The sequence below is a fragment of the Etheostoma spectabile genome, unplaced genomic scaffold (assembly GCF_008692095.1).
Source record: "Etheostoma spectabile isolate EspeVRDwgs_2016 unplaced genomic scaffold, UIUC_Espe_1.0 scaffold00005660, whole genome shotgun sequence".
In the NCBI taxonomy this organism is placed as follows: Eukaryota; Metazoa; Chordata; class Actinopteri; order Perciformes; family Percidae; genus Etheostoma; species Etheostoma spectabile.
The window spans coordinates 26,715-44,941 of NW_022603285.1; the positions used below are offsets into that span (position 1 = coordinate 26,715).

Below are 18,227 nucleotides of genomic sequence, written 5' to 3' on the forward strand. Positions count from 1 at the left end.
ATAATGCGAACATTGTTGTATCTCAATCTGTCCTCCATTTTGGCTAGCTTAAACTCAAATTTCTTCTCGTCATCAATGCAGGTTTCTTATCTGCCTGTTGTCTCCCTGCCTCTCAAGCTCTGTCCTGATGTGTTGCAACAATGCTTACTTTACTGCGTCGTGGACCGCTGATTGAAGAACATTTGTTGCTTTTCCAGAACCTTTTTGTGCCTGCAGACATTCCACTAAGTCACAGTGGTAACAATTTAGAAGTGACATGTTTAAGGACTTCAGGATGAACAGAAACAGCAATGTTCAGTATAGTACGTCTCCGGGCTGCTTTCTCATTTGAGCCTTGATGTGGCATGGCTGCTCAAGGGCTTTTAGTTTTAACCTTTGAAAAACACTTTTGAACCCTTTAAATATCAAAAACTTCCAACAGTTGGAACACAAAACGTTTTAGCATTGTGAGACTACACAGCGATTTGGACTTTAGGTCAAATTCAGTTTAAAACCTTTTAAAGTCAACTCTGCCTGAACAGTGTAATTTCTTTTAACAAGGTGCCCTTTAAGTTGTATGTCTGCATTAGCTTAAGTTAAGTGTAATGTCTTGTTTGTGTTGTAGTATCTATAGAGATTTGTGGTGTGGTATGGAACCATTGTCCTGTCTTTTATGTATTATGAAACTTATTGCCGTCTGTCTTGGCAAGAAGAGTTACTGTAGCTCAATGGGATTGTTCCTGGTTAAATAAAGGTTAAATAAAAATAAAATTAATCTGTAATAAGTCCAAACATTCCTCTCTTCATTGCCGACATACTGGAAGTCGGCCATGTTTAATTGGATGCTCTCCAGTTATTGTTGTTTGGTAGATTAACATTATATTTTCCTACTTTGGGGACTTTTCATTTAATATTCTTTGTCTGACATTTTCTATTCCCTGTTTGTATTTTCTGTGACTGCATGTGGTTTTAAATCTGTTGGAGTTTCTTCAGACTAAAGCAAAGACACTGATGATGTCATCCAAAGGAATCATAAAGGACAGCAACCTGTTTCCAGAGGACACTAAAGAATGACGGAGCAGCAGGAAACAGAGCAGCTCAAATAGCAAACAGCTGATTTATTCATCTGACTCGTAGAATAACGCCAATGATTGACTTGTTTTAAATGTCTGGGAATGTGGAACAGCTCCATGCGAACTACCTGAAATAAAACAAGGCCACATGCTGATTATTGGGGACTTGATTTGATGGATTTATTCGTCCTGTTGTGTCTCTGTTTAAACTCCTAATTTAAAGGTAAAGTCAGCGTCCACTAAAGGTTGTGTTGTTGCTGCTGACAGACTCAGATTATTATTCTAAGTGTGTGACAACATTATGGGATGGATCCCTACAGAGATAGACCTTTTAGTTAAAGAGGAACATCCTTTTAGTTTAGATCCTTTAGTTTCCAACCAGACCAGAGTGGTGATTGTAGGAACAGTGGAAAGATGAACCAAGATGGCTTGTCATATTTTGTTTTTTTCTATTGACTATAGTTGTGTTTGTTATTAACAGAAATCAACCTGTCAACATTTCTATTTGTCATAAAGTTCCAACGTTAAGTTTTTTACCGCCAGTTCAAAATGGAACTGAACACGGAGGAGGATTCCTCCCTAACGGCTGCTCTGCTCTGCTCTGCTCCGTGCCCCCGCTGTCCGGTAATAGTTAAAGCAGATAAAAACCTAAAGAACACTCAAAAGCTTCAAGATAAAACTTACTTAAGAAGCTTCTTCATTCACGTTCAAGAGAAGGCCTATTTCCAGCCAGATTACGACTTGATTCATGAAATCCCTGTTAATGATATGTAGTCAGTCCCATATGGTCTAGCGGTTAGGATTCCTGGTTTTCACCCAGGTGGCCCGGGTTCAACTCCCGGTATGGGAATTGGTATTTAGCTGGTTAAGGTCTTTAGAAAGATCTGTACGATCTCTGACATTGGTCCTGTATTGAATCAGAGCTGTAGTTATGTACATTCCCAACACGGTTAGACTTTGCTGTAATTTCTACAGTTACTTACCGTAAAATACGATAACTTTCTTTTTCCGGTTCATTACTGTCATATGCATTGCATTGTGGGTGGTAACATTTAATTTACATTTATTTACTGTATTTTTTGAATTTGCTGTAGTCTGCTGTGAAACAGCAGTAGTGCTACTGTAGGTGAATAAAATTGTTAGTTCATGTTATAGAAGCATAGAAATAAGATGGAAAAATAAAACATCTCTATAAAATTAAACTATTTCATTTTATAGAAATATTTTACATTTTCTTTATTATGCTTTTAGCAGTGGAGGTAATTTAAAAATGTGAAATGCTTTTCAGCAGTGTAAATAACTTATTGAGAGTTGTAGAGACAAACAACCTGTAATTTTCTAATGTTAAACTCAGATAAAACTGAAGTTATTGCTCTGGGGCCCAAGCACCTCCGTGACGCACTATCCAAAGAGATAGTTACTCTGGATGGCACCACCCTGGCCTCCAGCACCACTGTGAGGAATCGTTTCACCTACGTAAAAATGCAAAATAAATTTTTGTTTAAATATTAAATGCATTTCTTTTCACTTTTATGGGTGTTACGATAGGTATCAGCATTGCAGTTACCATTTTAAACTTGACATGCCATTAAACTTACCTTTCAGCCGCTAGATACATTTCACTCAAGACACTTGCAGCAACAGATACCTGGCCAAACATTGACAAACTGGAAATAGACTTGATGCTAATACAAAGCATAGCAATTAGCAGAAGATGGTTTTGATCCATCGACCTCTGGGTTATGGGCCCAGCACGCTTCCGCTGCGCCACTCTGCTCTGCTGTTCACACTTAGGGGAAGGAAAATTTTGGGATTTACATTTTGAGGGACAGTGGCAACAAAAGGGTTACGGGTTGCAAAGTTAAACATTTGGTAGACCTTGCAACTATCATTTATGTGAGCTTCCTGCTTACCTCGAAGAGTCTTGAAGGAGTCTACTGAAGCAATAATGAACAAATACCTTGTTAAAAAATGTTATCAACACCCTTCACTCTTTGCAATTTTTCTCTGATATTGTTTATTTTAGAAAATTGTAACCAGCATTAAGTGAGGAGTTTTAGGTATGTGTGAATATGGGCCGAGTATTTACCCCGGCTGAACTTGTGAACATCTTCTTTGGCATATTCACAGTCTGATCAAGTCCAGGTGCTGGAAAATCTGTGATTCACGTTTTGAGGGAATGGGATCTGCATGTGCTTTCTTACCAGCAAGTTTCTGGAGGGTCAAATGGCATCTTTGATGGCGGCAAGGGTGAGACACTGATTTGCAAAGTCACATGCTGCTATCTGTTTCTTTGGCCTCGCCCCATATAGCACTAGCTGTGCTGTGAGGACCTCCCTTGCTGGTAAGTATAGGAATTGCAAGGAGCCGGCCGTTGCCCACAGGTCTACGGCAGAGCGGCCCTCCTGGAGCAAATGCCTCAAAACCAGCCTCCGCACTGGACTCTCAGGATCCCACTCCGGCACAACTGAAATGAGATGTGTGTTACTCAAGGTGAAAACGTTTTAAAAAGGTCTGGATAAAAGCATAGGTTGGTGGCAGGATTAAAGACCCAGGTACTTTAAGATCAGAGGGTAAGATCTTCAATCTTCTGAGGTATGATCCCATCCAGAACCGTGTCATGGCTGCATTTCTGGATGGGGCCGTGGCTGCTATTATGTGTATAGTTATGTGTATAAATCTGCTCTCTAAAAACAATAATAGGTCCTGCACTCCTTTCCCTCCTTTCTCCTTTGGCTTCTTCGTCACTCTTCTTTTGCACTCGTTCCCACTGGACCCCCACAGGAATAACAAATGGCTCGTTCCAGGTCTAAAATGTCTTTTCTGGGTGGGATACTCGTCGATATATCTGCAAGTTCATGTGAATGTGTTTGCAAAATCTATTGCGATAACAAATAGCTACATTTATGTAAAGTAATCGACAGGTTTTATGCCCGTGTTGAGTAGGGAGGGAAATGTAATGCATACCCCTACGTTTTATCATCTTCTAATATTTATCATGAAACAAGGAAGCGGTATAGAGACCTAGTAAACAAAAAGTGAGAAAAACAGCAGTGAGAGAAACAAATCAAGGGACTGAAGAACAGGAAGTGGGAGAGCCAGAGGAGTTTTGGGAGTTTGGAGAGAGGGCATGTGATGAAATTGAGGGCTCTGACACAGAGAGGGATATTCCAGAGGGTGAGGAAGATGAAGAAGAGGGTGAGGAGGATGAAGAAGCGGGTGAAGAGCATGAAGAAGAGAGTGAGGAAGAAGAAAACATAAATGGGACAGAGAGAGGAACAGCCAGAGGGACAGCAAGTGGATCCATGTGGATCAAGTACTGCACCATCAGGTTTGTGATGAAGAAGATTCTTTCTATTTTCAAAGCAGTGCAATTACACTTTCATTGTAGGTCTGCTGTGTGTCCTTAAAATGGGGCTTTCTGCTGTAAAAATCTTTTTTTGTGTCAATACAGCTCTGTCTCTTTTTTTTAAAAGTACATGCTTGGCCAAAAAGAGAAATTAAAAAAATTGTCTAATGGAAATTGATCTCAATGCCTTAATTTAATAAAAAGGAAAAATTTAACCTTTAAGGACACCTATTGTATTGCCCAGTGATGGAGGTATAGTGGTGACCATAGCTACCTTCCAAGCAGTTGACCTGGGTTTGATTCCCAGCCATTGCAGTAGTTTTCTTTGTTTGGTTACTTGCTTTATTTGTCAAGAAGTAACCAGAAAGGTTACTTGCCCAACCCGATTTGATAAACTGTTTGATCTCTGCTATGGTAAAAATAAGGGCGCATATCAATCAATCAAGCTGCCTCCACGAGGATCCACACACACAGGCAGTGCACTATGATTTGCACTTTGCCCGTGTCTGGTAACTACTATGAACTAATATAAAAGTTTATGAACATTTGTGCAAACATGTATAGCACTGCATTTCAGGTTGTAGAAATCCATTGGGGTCCTGGAAGCCACCAGTCTCAACCAAGGTGTTTCTTCTCAGTCTGTGTTACAAGATTTTTAGTGAACGTTGTATAGCAATCATGCAATCATTTTGCCCAGGTTTCATTTCCAGCCATTTACAGGTTTTAAAGCCATACACAACATATTTCAATTTCCTTGCAATAGTCATCCCAAAAGGATTAATAAAAATAAGTCTAAGTTTACCTCAGAAAAAAGTCTATAAAATCTGAAAATCTTCAGGGGATGTAGCTCAGTGGTAGAGCTCATGCTTTCCATGTATGAGGACCTGGCATCTCCAGCAGGTATTATGGTAGAGTCTTTAAAAGAGCTGCAACAGATATTACCTCCTGTGGCAATCTGACTGGTAGACAGCACAACAAGCACTTTAAACGTACATGTTTCTATTTACAGTATTTATTAACTGTAGTGTAATGTATATATTGTTTTATGCTCCAGTTTTAATGGGTGTTACAGCAGGTATGAGCACTGTAGCTTCTATTTTTATGGATGAAATAAACTTGACAAGCTAATAAGTTCACTCTTCAGCCGGTGGAGACATTTCAATTCAGACAATAGCAGCAACAGATGCTTTGTTAAACATCAACAGACTGGAAATATATTTACTGCTGATACAAAGCATTGTAATTATCAGAGGATGGTTTCAATCCATCAACCTCTGGGTTATGGGCCCAGCACGCGTCCGCTGCGCCATTCTGCTCTGTTGTTTTTCCTCAGGGTCGGGAAAAACAAGCCGAAATGTGTCGGTCAAAGGCCGAAAGGAACTGTTCACTTGTGGCCATTAACGACAAAAAGACAAACTTGAAGAATAAAAAAAATATTATGCATTGTCATGTTTCCTATATTGAGTATCATTGCCAAACATAACACCATACCTTTTGACAGCGAGAAGTAATACCCTGTCTCCTTCGTATAGCTCCCATTTGGGGCAGTGCTGGACACTGCTCTCTGGGCAAATCCCTTTTAGGAAGAAACCTCTGATAGATGGCCGGTTGGGTTTGAAATGAAGACTGGCAATAACAGTCACAGTAAAAGACAATGGAACAGTGACTAGAAATAGTAGTTTGTAGTAGTTCACGACATAGCAGGGCACTTCACGGTGTCACAAGGCACAGCAGAGCGTAGCAGGGCACCACAGAATGTAGCAGGATGTAACAGGGCATTGCATGATTTTATTTTATTTTTATTTATTTATTTATTTCTTAAAAGGGGACAATACATATTAATGAACATTTTCACAAATGTAAATATGCCAGATTGTAGCCTTAGGCTAATTTCCATCTGCAGACCCCCTGGCAGGTTGATGGTACACAAAAAATAATAAATGCATACAAATACAATTCACAGGCTAAATACAGAGAAACAAGGACAAGAACAGTGATCACATCAGAACAGACAGTAACAAGAAGAATGGAGAACAAAGGACATATAGAGACAAAAAAACAAAAAAAACAAAAAACAAAAACAAAAACACAACATCGACTATATTACACAAACCACAATTTTGCACATGCCCTGTCTAACCTGATATTGCACTGACCCATATACACCACCCTATATTGCACTGACCCACATTTTTAATAATGTAGTAACTCTGTTTTACGTCTGATATATAAAAATTCACTAAACATGATCACAAGTTTGTGTGTCCCTCAGCCACACTTTTAAACGACTCCTAAAGATAGGAAGACTTGTGCTTTCCCTCACTGATTGTGGAATACTATTCCAGAAGCTCACTCCCTGATATGACAGAACGTTCTGTGAAAAGGCGGTTTGCCTAAACGCCAAGTCGCAATCACCTCTCATAGTGGCTCTAGTCACTCGAGTCCCGGCAACACTGCTAGACTTTTGTTTAATAAAATCACTCAATGGTGGAGGCGCCAAACCATGTATAATTTTATAGATTAGACAGGCTGATTTAAATAATTTGAAATTAGCAAAATTTAAAAGCTTATATTTATCTTATATTTATATTTTGGCAATGGTGATATGATGAAGGTTTTCTTGTCTAATGATTCGTAGCAGGACCATGGCAACAGCTGCAAGCATGATTTTGAAACCTCCCTTATCCAAGGAAACAGGGAAACGTGCTGGGGGATAAAGTACAAAAGACCCTGGGGAATGACACGCCAGAGCTAGGTTGGTAACAAGCACTTCTGGGACATGGATGCACACAAATGGAAAGATAAAGGAGAGAGGAGCTCAGTGTGTCAAAGGAAGTTCCCGATGCTACCTGCCGCAGACAGGGCGCTGAAACGCTCACGGCAGGCAGAGGACAGAGAGGGAGCTATGTTTACCTGTTATCAGCATACTATCAAGTCTGCCAGGCAAAGGGCTGGATGTAACGTTTTTGTCACATACACAAAACACGAACATGTTTACTTACAAAACAAACTGGGAAATTGAGAAACAACACCAAGCTAGATACCAAACGATCCAACCTAGGGAAAGGGCTAGCAACTAAATACGTTGGAAGCACTCTTAAGACAAAACCCACAAGCTAGCACTCCCACCATAGACTGTATAAATAAACCAAGACTCCGACCATATCATAGATCAAATATAATGCCGCTAACTAAACCCCAGAATCCAGATGCAGGTTTGCATCATAACAATGCGGGTGCTATCTCTAAATGAACAATGGGCAACCTACATCCATCTTGATAGCACCCAAATCTCTGTACTCATCTCCCTGCTTGGATGGCAAGTCATCTGGTGGATTTTTCCCGTCAAGAGGAAGCGGATCAAGAAGGAGAGTTGTTTTATTGTACTCACCAGCAATAAAGTTTATTTGTCCACAAATTGCAATAGGTTATCAACGTTTTCAGCGAAAAAGAATACCACAGCTCAAGTCCCTGGTAAGGCAACAGCTTGATTGTGGGATATGTATGAAGTGCTTGCTAACGTCATCTGTCATGCAGGTTTGCTGGATGTTCACAGTCTGCTAGTGGCCATGATGAGTTGGGACTTTGAGCTTTTTAACCGTTTTGGAGAGTTTTTTTGCACCCACCAGCAATAAAGTTTGCTTGTCTGAAGCTGTGTTGTTTGAATTAGGTTATCAATGTTTTGAGTGAAAAAGAATACCACAGCTCAAGTCCTCGGTAAGGCGACAGCTTTATTGTGGGGTATGTATGAAGTGCTGATCTCTATGCTTTGATGGCAAGTCATCTGGTGGATTTTTCCTTCCATGGCAACAGCTTAATCTTCTTCATTTACTTGCACCTCAATTTATAGTTCAGGAGATTGTTTTTTCCACAGACCTCTGTTTTCGAAGCATGGGTAGCTCAATGTTGGTGGTACGTCTAAATGAACAATGGCCAACCTACATCCATCTTGCTAGCACCCAAATCTCTGTGCTGATCTCCCTGCTTGGATGGCAAGTCATCTGGTGGATTTTTCCTGTCACGAGGGCTTTTGATCAAACTACGTATAGTGCTTCCGCATGAGGACACTAAGAGTATAGAAGCGGAACCAGAGGGAGAGTTGTTTTATTGTACCCACTAGCAGTAAAGTTTATTTGTCTGTAGCCATAAAATTGCATTAGGTTATCAACGTTTTGAGCGAAAAAGAAAACCACAGCTCAAGTCCCTGGTAAGGCAACAGCTTGATTCTGGGATATGTATGAAGTGCTCGCTATCGTCATCTGTCATGCAGGTTTGCAGGATGTTCACAGTCTGCTAGTGGCCATGATGAGTTGTGACTTTGAGCTTTTTAACCGTTTTGGCCAATTTAGCCAATTTTCAACCAGTTTGTGCATGGACATGGACAAATTCAGACACTATCATATCATGTGTGTTCCATGCACAAGTCTCTAAAAAGAATTGTGACTGTTTTTCAAGCAGGTTTGTATCATAACAATGTTGCTGGTAAGTCTAAATGAACAATGGGCAACCTACATCCGTCTTGCTAGCACACACATCTCTGTACTCATCTCCCTGCTTGGATAGTATGTCTAAGGACATAACACATATGTTCTATAACCCTTTTCATTGGTTAGCTACCACTCTTAAATAATTCCTTTCATTGTATCAATTTCAGAAATAACCAAAGAATGACAAATTCCATTCATGTTCTAGTACCAGTGTTCAACCACCTGAATGTCACTGTTTCCGCATTAGTTGTGTTTTTCTTGTTTTTAAAACAACTGCCCCGTGTGAGGGTTGAACTCACGACCTTCAGATTATGAAACTGACGCACTGCCTACTGTGCCAACGAGGCCTTGAAAGCTATTGCAATGGTTGGGAAAATTTCAGAAAAACTAACAATTTGGTCTTTAATCTCAATAAAAACAATGTTTCTGGAAACCTATGTACTCACACAAAGGCTAAAATTGACCCTAGATGCTTTGTCATGACCCCATGAAAAGGCCAGGACAAAAGACCGTGTGCAAAGGTTGAAGGAAATGCGAGAATATGACCACAACAAAAGAAATGATAATTCAATGATGGTGGTAGTCAGTTTAGTCAGTGGTGAATGTATATGCATGGATGAGTGTGAGGTATGGTGTCAGTGATTTATGCTGGACAGTGTAAAACTAACAAAGATGAGCGGGAGAGGTGCTGGACTGAGAGCACCTCTAGGGCAATCACAGATGCACAACCAATAATAAAACACTACTGAGTGAATGCGTTCAGAAAATGAAGAACATTGTTCAGAAAGCTTAATGAAGCTTCATTTGACCATAACTATTAACCACCTGAACCTGGTAAAAGGTATGAGGTACTCATGCATAGCTAGCCAGTGATTTACCTCCTGTAGATGGTGGTCGGCGTGCCAACGAGGCTTGGAAATTTGCAGTTGGTGATTCAGAGGAGATGTAACAGTTTTAAGTGTAAAGTAACTTAATTTTCTAAATTGTCCACCTACAGTGCCAACGAGACCTCTACTCTAATATTACCGGGTACGCAATAGCTATTCAACTTTAGAAGGTATTGTTGATCTCAGAAACAACGATAGACAGCACCATCTTATCACAATGCCCATGTATGTGTTTCTTCAAAGTTTGCAAAAACATTCACATGAACTCGCAAATCAATTGATGAGATTTTGGAGGTCAAAGGTTCAATGTCAAGGTGACTGTGTCCTCATGTCTGTCCATCCAATTCTTGTGAATGCAATATCCCTGAACACCTAGAGGGAAGCACTTCAAAATCTAGAGGTCAAGGTTACTGTTTCATTATGTCTCCAGAACTGTATATGTATTTCTCCTGAACTGTTGAGTTGAGTGACGTAAAGCCCCAGTGGCCTAATGGATAAGTCACTGGCCTCCTAAGCCAGGGATTGTGGGTTCAAGTCCCATCTGGGAGGTTTTCAGCAGAGTGGCGCAGCGGAGGTGTGCTGGGCCCACAACCTTGAGGTTGATAGTTCAAATCCTCCTCTGCTACCTCTGTTTGCTGGTGACACAATGGTAGACTCTCTGAAAGGGAGATGAATCAAGAGATTATGATTTCCATGGTGAAACGAATCATGTTATAACTGCTGGAAAAGTTGTTGACAGACTGTCTTTCCAGTGATGTGATTGGTAAGTGGTTGGGCTGTATACAGGTTTTAATCATATCCATCGGTTGCATGGACGGGACATCAATACCCTGGTTCTACCGCCTGATCGCTGTCTTGTCTTTGTCATTCAACGACTATTTGGGCTCACACCTAAACGCACCCGAAGCATCTCAGCCGAAAATCACACTGCACCTCAAAAGTGCTCTCAAGCACTCCCAGCTGTGCTTTTGCAGAAGAGTGCCTTGTTTTCTTTTAGCTTAGAAAAAGGCTTTAGCTTGACAAGGTAAACAAATTGATCCATAGTGCTACTCATTAGTGTGTCCACTTCAGTTATGTATTGAAGCACATCCTTAGAGCTAATGGCCCTCATTTATTAACCTAACGTACGACAGGCTTCACGTGAGATTCATGAAACGTTCGTATCACACCAATCAGAGCGTAAGAATGATCGTACATTGATAAATGCAGCAGCTGGAAACGATCATAATTAAAATTATCACACCCCATTATATTCTCGGTTTTGAGGCATCGCCGCTACTATTTACGACATGGACAGACGTAATCCGGCTAAGAAGAGCCATTTTTCAGAGGTGGCGATTGCAAACCCTGACATCTCAGGTGCTCTGGTGCAGCCGGCTACCACCAGGCCCAGTAGAATATGCCGCCTAAGAAAAATGCAATCCTACCCGATGAGGTTGAGGAGATAAAGAAATCTCTGGACTTCTTGTCGGCGGAGATTTCAACAGAAGAAAAATCATAGATCTGATGAGTAAAATACAAACGCTAAACGGGCAAAACGTGGAGAAGATTGCTTTTCTGAAACTTGAGTTGCTGACCTCGAGCAATGCAATGTGATTATCAGCGGCCTGAGAACCAAACAACGGAACCATGCCAGGATGGCCGCAGACGCTGGATACACCACTGCTAGGCTGAGGGAAGCTCTCGAGGAGGAGAAGGAGACGCTGGAACAACAGGTGATTTGCTTTTTGGACAGCAAAGGCATTTATGTTGATAGCAGGGACGTTGAGGATTGTCATACTCTTCCGAGCAAAAACAAACGGCCACTCCATTGGTAATAATCCGGTTCACCAACAGAAAGAAAAAGTCCGCACTTCTCAGACAAGGAAGGAAATTAAAAGGCATCCAAGTTTACATCAACAAACACCTCACCAAGAAAAATGCTGATATTGCCAAGAAAGCACTTATACTCAGAAAACAAAACAAGATCCAGGCAACATGGGCAAGAAATTGTAAAATATACATCAAACTTCACGGGTTGACGCCTGAGGCAGCAAAAGAGATTGAAGTGATTCTCATCAGGGACATCACCGAGCTGGATAAGTTTGAAGAAGGAATGAATCAAGAGCAACATAGGCCTACATAAGGTAACTGCATACAAACTGAATTGGACGTATCAAACACAATGATCATGGCAACTTGGACAGAAACTTCTCTGTTACATATAATCAACTGAACTTTCAAACTTTCAAATACACAGAACATAAACCACAAGACATTGAAAACAACATTGACCAAGATAATAATTTCTACAGTAGTTCTCACTGCCAGTGTGAATATTACACAGTTAAACCTGTAAGCTTACTGTAAACTAGATGTGGAAAGTTGAAAGGTTGATCTTTTTTACCTGTGGTGTGGCTTAAAAACCAGGTTCCACTGAGATTTGAACTCAGATTGCTGGATTCAGAGTCCAGAGTGCTAACCATTACACCATGGAACCTTTAAAAGTGTTGCAAGGGTTTGTTAACTAAAATGGACTAGTCCATACACACAATATATACATACTCTAAACAGAACAATACAGAGGCCGTCAGAGATGGCAAAAGTACTCACTGCCCGTGCTCAAGTAGAAGAAGAGATAATTGTGTTAACAAATACTCTGGTAAAAGTAGAAGTACTGATTTAACTTCTTTACTCAAGTAAAAGTACCAAAGTACAGGCTTAGCAATATAATTAAAATATAAAAGTAAAAGTAGCCTTATGAATGACAAAGCTACCTGGGCCAGACAGATGTTACTAGAGAGCACACTGAGAAACTACAGTGGACATGGAGAAAAGACTCTTTATTCTTTATTCTTTATATGCCATTGCCTACATTTTAAATGGCCGTCTGCCAATAGGCCTAAAACATATATAAACATATAGCCTATTTATATTGACAGAGACTGGGACTCCAGGTTAATAAGATTCTGACCGAGTAGCAAGATATGAATTCAAGTGTGATTTTGTGAGAAGTCTGTGTATGTTCCAATTTAATTAGATTAAATTTCGTAATGGTAACTCCAGGGAAATTATTTGAAATTTAGTGAGGACTAGATTAGAACTGGATTTAAAGCTGATTCTGGTTTCCAACTTCGGCCCAGGTGTGTCTGTTAAAACACAGACGGAGACAACTCTCTGTTACTGCTTTATTACAATCAATCATCAGTATAAACATGGGGGGGCAGCTCTGCTATGAATGTGTGTGTGGTAATAAAAGAAATAAACAACATTGTAATGGCTACCATACACAATGTATAGGAATCTTACAGTGAGGAAAATAAGTATTTGAACACCCTGCTATTTTGCAAGTGCAGCTTAGGCATTATATGGTGTGTTGAGGTGCTACATGAACATTTCTGCAAACAGTCATAGCAGGGCTCATCATGTTGTTGTGGCCGAGTGGTTAAGGCGATGGACTAGAAATCCATTGGGGTCTCCCCGCGCAGGTTCGAATCCTGCTGACAACGAGCGCTGTTTTTTAAGAGTGGTACCAAACCAATGACACATCAGAGTATACCAAATCGCAGATGTGCCTTCATAAACAATATTGTCTTATTTCATAGGTACTGGAAGCAACCAGTCTCCACCAATGTATTTCTTATCAATCTGTGTTACAAGATTTGCAGTGAACGTTGTATTGTCCAGCAGAAAGGCAACGGGTGTGTTACTTTTCAACTATGATTTATATCGCAGTGCAAGCATTTTGCCCAGGTTTGATTTCAAGCCACCGCATATTTCAATTTCCTTGCGGGAGTCATCCCAAAAGGATTAATAAAGATAAGTCTAAGTCTATCTCAGAAAAAAGTCAAAAGAATTTCAAAATCTTCAGGGGATGTAGCTCAGTGGTAGAGCTCATGCTTTACATGTATGAGGACCTGGCATCTCCAGCAGGTATTATGGTAGAGTCTTTAAAAGAGCTGCAGAAGATATTACCTCCTGTGATAATCTGACTGGTAGACAGCACAACAAGCACTTTAAACGTACATGTTTTACAGTTTCTATTTACAGTATTTATTACCTGTAGTGTAGTATATTTACTGTATTACACTCCAGTTTTTATGGGTGTTACAGCGGGAATAAAAGGTATGAGCACTGTAGTTTATTTTTTTATGGATGAAATAATCTCAACATGCCATTAAGTTTACTCTTCAGCAGGTGGAGACATTTCACTTCAGACACTTGCAACATCAGATGCTTTGTTAAACATCAACAGACTGGAAATAGACTTGATACTGATACAAAGCACAGGAATTAGAAGAGGATGGTTTCAATCCCTCAACCTCTAGGTTATGGGCCCAGCACGCTTCAGTGTCTGTGATTGACATTTTGAGGGGAGATTTGGGACCCTGTGGCAACCAAGGTTCCAACAGCTTACGGGTAGTAAAGTTAAACATTTGGTAGACCTTGCAACTATCTTTTATTTGAGCTCCCTTATTACTCACGCATTGATTATTCACATGTAAGACTTGTGATTGGCTGGTGTTTTTAAAAAAAAGGGCATTGTGAGTACAGCTATAAACATCAGTAAGGAGTCTACCAAGTTGCCTCTTATCATTTTAGTTTGGACACCCAGCGAGGCTTACAATGTAAAGAGAGGAGCCTGGTTGGGCTAGAACTCTCCTCTGCTGGATCGGGCTGTACTGCACCGCCTAATATACACCCTTGACATATGGATAGTCCTAATATTAATATACAGGCTTATATTGCAATCTCGTCACCCTACATGTAGGTGTACCTATATTTAAATAAACACACAGTAGCAAAGCTTATGCAGTGTTTTTAATTTTACCTGTGTTTTTTCTGTGAGGGACAACTCTGTCCGGCTTATTTATGTAGCATGGAAGCTAGCGTTAGCTAACTAGCAGCCAGCCTGCTTCCAAACAAATACTTTTTAATTATCTCAACACTTTTTAACAGTCAAACTGAAACACTGGCGGTGAGCTCCAGGTCCTGCAGCTGCTGACGGACATGGATAGCTTCAGACCCGCTCACCACTAGTGTTGGTGGATTAGCAAGCTAGCGTTAGCAAACTAACCCCGCTTATAAATAAATACATTTTAATTATCCTAACACTTTAAACAGTCAAACTGAAACACTGGCGGTGAGCTCCAGGTCTTGCAGCCACGGACGGACCGCCATCAATGGGTATAATGCGTGCCTTTTAATTACATTTTTATTTTTTTTAAGCAGGCTGGTTGGTTAGTTTGCTAACGCTAGCTTGCTATTCCACCAACACTGGCGGTGGGCTCCCGGGGGTTGCGCCGCTGCTATCGGGTCTGGAGCTTTCCATGTCTCGCTGGAGATCAGATCCCGTTGAGGTCGGCAGCGGAGCTTTCTAGCGATGTTCCCCCGCTGGCCGAGCCCCACTGACGGCGGACCGTCTGCGTCTGCAGCACCTGGAGCTCCAGTGTTTCAGTTTAACTGTTAAAAAGTGTTGAGATAATTAAAGGTATTTACAGTATTTAGAAGCGGGCTAGATGCTAGTAAGCTTATGCTAGCTTTCATGCTACATAAATAAGCCGGACAGAGTTGTCCCTCATCTGAGGATAAAAACCCTGCTGCCCCCTCCCCCCCATCCTGTTGGCTCAGAGCTCCACAGACTAAGTCCACAGGTACAACTTAGTTTTGCACCAAATGTATCGCAAGAAGTGTTGCAAAAGTCGAGGGTGCAGACTCGCCGCTGTGGAAAAGTGACTGAAGTGAAAAAAAAAATGAAATAAAGTACAAGTACAGAATTTTTTTCTACAAGCTCTCAAATCATATTCTCTAAGTGCTCACATCACATCTACGCGCTCTCACATTTGCACCATATTTACCTTCATATTCTTTGTTGAACTTTATTGCTTTACAAACACCAAAGCAAGTAAGCGCTGTGACTAACATTGCTCTTCTGAAGTGATTTTGGAGAGGGACATCAGGTAGAAATACTCTGGTTGACTAGCATGACACCATTGTATTCATATAATAATCAATCCAGGTTAACGTGAATGACAGTGACTGCATGTTGCTTCCTCTAAATTTCAGGTTGTGGTCGACTAGCGAGGCCAGCTCGTCAGTTTGATAAACTGACCAGACCTGCATGCCTCTTGTTTCTTTGGGCTAGTTGTATTAGCTTTAGACCGGCTGGTAGCAGCTTTCTGCTTGTTCTTTAAGCTAACTATATTAGCTTTAGCCTGGCTGGTAGCAGCTTTCTGCTTGTTCTTTAAGCTAACTATATTAGCTTTAGACCGGCTGGTAGCAGCTTTCTGCTTGTTTCTTTAAGCTAACTATTTTAGCTTTAGCCTGGCTGGTAGCGCCTTTCTGCTTGTTTCTTTAAGCTAACTATTTTAGCTTTAGCCTGGCTGGTAGCAGCTTTCTGCTTGTTTCTTTAAGCTAACTATATTAGCTTTAGACCGGCTGGTAGCAGCTTTCTGCTTGTTTCTTTAAGCTAACTATTTTAGCTTTAGCCTGGCTGGTAGCAGCTTTCTGCTTGTTTCTTTAAGCTAACTATATTAGCTTTAGCTTGGCTGATAGCAGCTTTCTGCGGTGGGAAATGGCCGGGAGACGTTGTGATTATGTTGCATTAATCAGGGGGTTTAGTTTGTATTTGAGGAGAACATAAAACCCCAACTACTGTAGCGTCACTCACTACCCATCAAATACTATGACATCACTGTGTCAGAGGCAGCTGTTGCCAATGGTAGCTACTTTTCTACACACGGAGAGCCTCACTTCCCATAACAATAAACCCCATCGGACTAACGTCACATACACACGTTGCCTACATGGCTACCTGTCTTAAAGGGGAACGGTCGGATGGTAATAATCATGTAAAGGAGAAACGGTGAAAGGTTACTTTTCTATCAAGCAGCAAAAAAGTATTAGCGTCAACATCGTAACGTCCTGCAATGTGACTTTCGCGCATGCGCACATCGCGATGTTGATGCTAAAACACAATATTGTTCAGCCCTAACTGACGGTATACTTCAGTAAGCTAGTTTGCCACTTTTATCTTGGGTAATGCCTCATGTAAGTATATCTTAGTTTATTTAGATACCCAACATAGGTTATACTACGTACACTGTATAACAAAACATTACATGTTTCTTTATTTCATCTTACTTTTTGCTAGCCTGTTGTGTAGTTATATTGTTTTTACAATTATCTTTGTTTAATATCTGTGACTCATTACTATCTAAGTAACTGGTCATTGTGTTTTCTCCCAGTTTCACCCTTTGTTACTCAAAAAAACGTGTTACAAGGATCCCGGTCGCCAGTGCTTGATGGTGGAAGGTGTTTAGCTGCTGGTCAGATTGCACAGCGTTACGTACGTGAAGGACAAGACATATTTCATGGTGAGTATTTCCAGGTAATCTCTGCACCTCTAATCTCTGCACCTCTGTTATTCTAATATTACCATATAATAAAATGAAACAGGCAGTTTTGCATTTTCCACCACTGATTCATGGTTGTTTGACAGTAACTACCGGAAGTATTTCCAGGTAATCACTACACCTCTGTCACTGTAATAGTACTACGTAATAAAATAGAAACAGTTTTGCATTTTCCACCACTGATTCATGTTTTTTATTTCAGAAACTACCTGAAGCATTTCCAAGTAATCACTACACCTCTGTTTTTGTATTATTACCATGTAATTAAATCGAAACAGGCAGTTTTGCATTTTGCACCACTGCCTTCTAAATCTCTAGCCATGAGCCATTTCTTGCCTAAACAATATTACCAACAATATGTTAAATTAAATTTGATAGATGTAACTCCTGATTACATCCCAGATTTAAAGAGCAAGTTTTCGTCGATTTGTCAAATTCTTCCTCATTAGTTTAACGTTTTAAAGAGTACCATTTCCTTTAAATCAGACCCAGACAGTGTATGTATCCTTTTGTCATCATTGATGGGTCATAAACATTTCATCTGCCTCCATCTCAATAACAATTCTTTTCATTTTTTCAAGCAGTAACTAAACCCCTAACCAACATTTTTAACTGAAAACCAATGTATGTGAGTGTCAAGTAATGTTATTGTTGGATTCAGGTCCAAATTTTGACATTTTTAGCGCAATGCAAAGGTGCATAACAGATTTTTTTTCTACATACCTGGAGCGATGCAAAGCAGGGGTGGCCGACTAGTCAAGGAACAGCAAGAGACTTGGTATTTAAGACTACAAACTGACTATGTGACAGATGTGTAATCTGTCATGGCCTGCCTTCTGAAGCTCTAGCCAGGCGCCATTCCTCGCCTAAAACAATATGAGTCATTCCAGTAAGTGAAAAGAAAACTCACATCTACAAAGATAAATTTGATAGATGTGACTCCCTGATGGTCTAGTGGCTAGGATTCGGCGCTCTCACCGCCGCGGCCCGGGTTCGATTCCCGGTCAGGGAATGGTCAGGACTTGAGAGACTCAGGTGTGATGTTTGAAAGAATAAGT

General features: G+C 40.6%; 4 non-coding genes across 4 annotated transcripts; 3 read left to right on the top strand and 1 right to left on the bottom strand.

The window, feature by feature from the left end:
* The first annotated feature begins 1,830 nt into the window (after positions 1-1,830).
* On the top strand, positions 1,831-1,902 carry trnae-uuc (transfer RNA glutamic acid (anticodon UUC)). Its single transcript has one exon. It is a non-coding gene; the product is annotated as a tRNA-Glu (tRNA).
* Positions 1,903-12,182: 10,280 nt separating this feature from the next.
* Positions 12,183-12,254, bottom strand: trnaq-cug (transfer RNA glutamine (anticodon CUG)). Its single transcript has one exon. It is a non-coding gene; the product is annotated as a tRNA-Gln (tRNA).
* Positions 12,255-13,181: 927 nt separating this feature from the next.
* Positions 13,182-13,263, top strand: trnas-aga (transfer RNA serine (anticodon AGA)). Its single transcript has one exon. It is a non-coding gene; the product is annotated as a tRNA-Ser (tRNA).
* A 4,846-nt stretch (positions 13,264-18,109) lies between these two features.
* On the top strand, positions 18,110-18,181 carry trnae-cuc (transfer RNA glutamic acid (anticodon CUC)). Its single transcript has one exon. It is a non-coding gene; the product is annotated as a tRNA-Glu (tRNA).
* Positions 18,182-18,227: the final 46 nt, after the last annotated feature.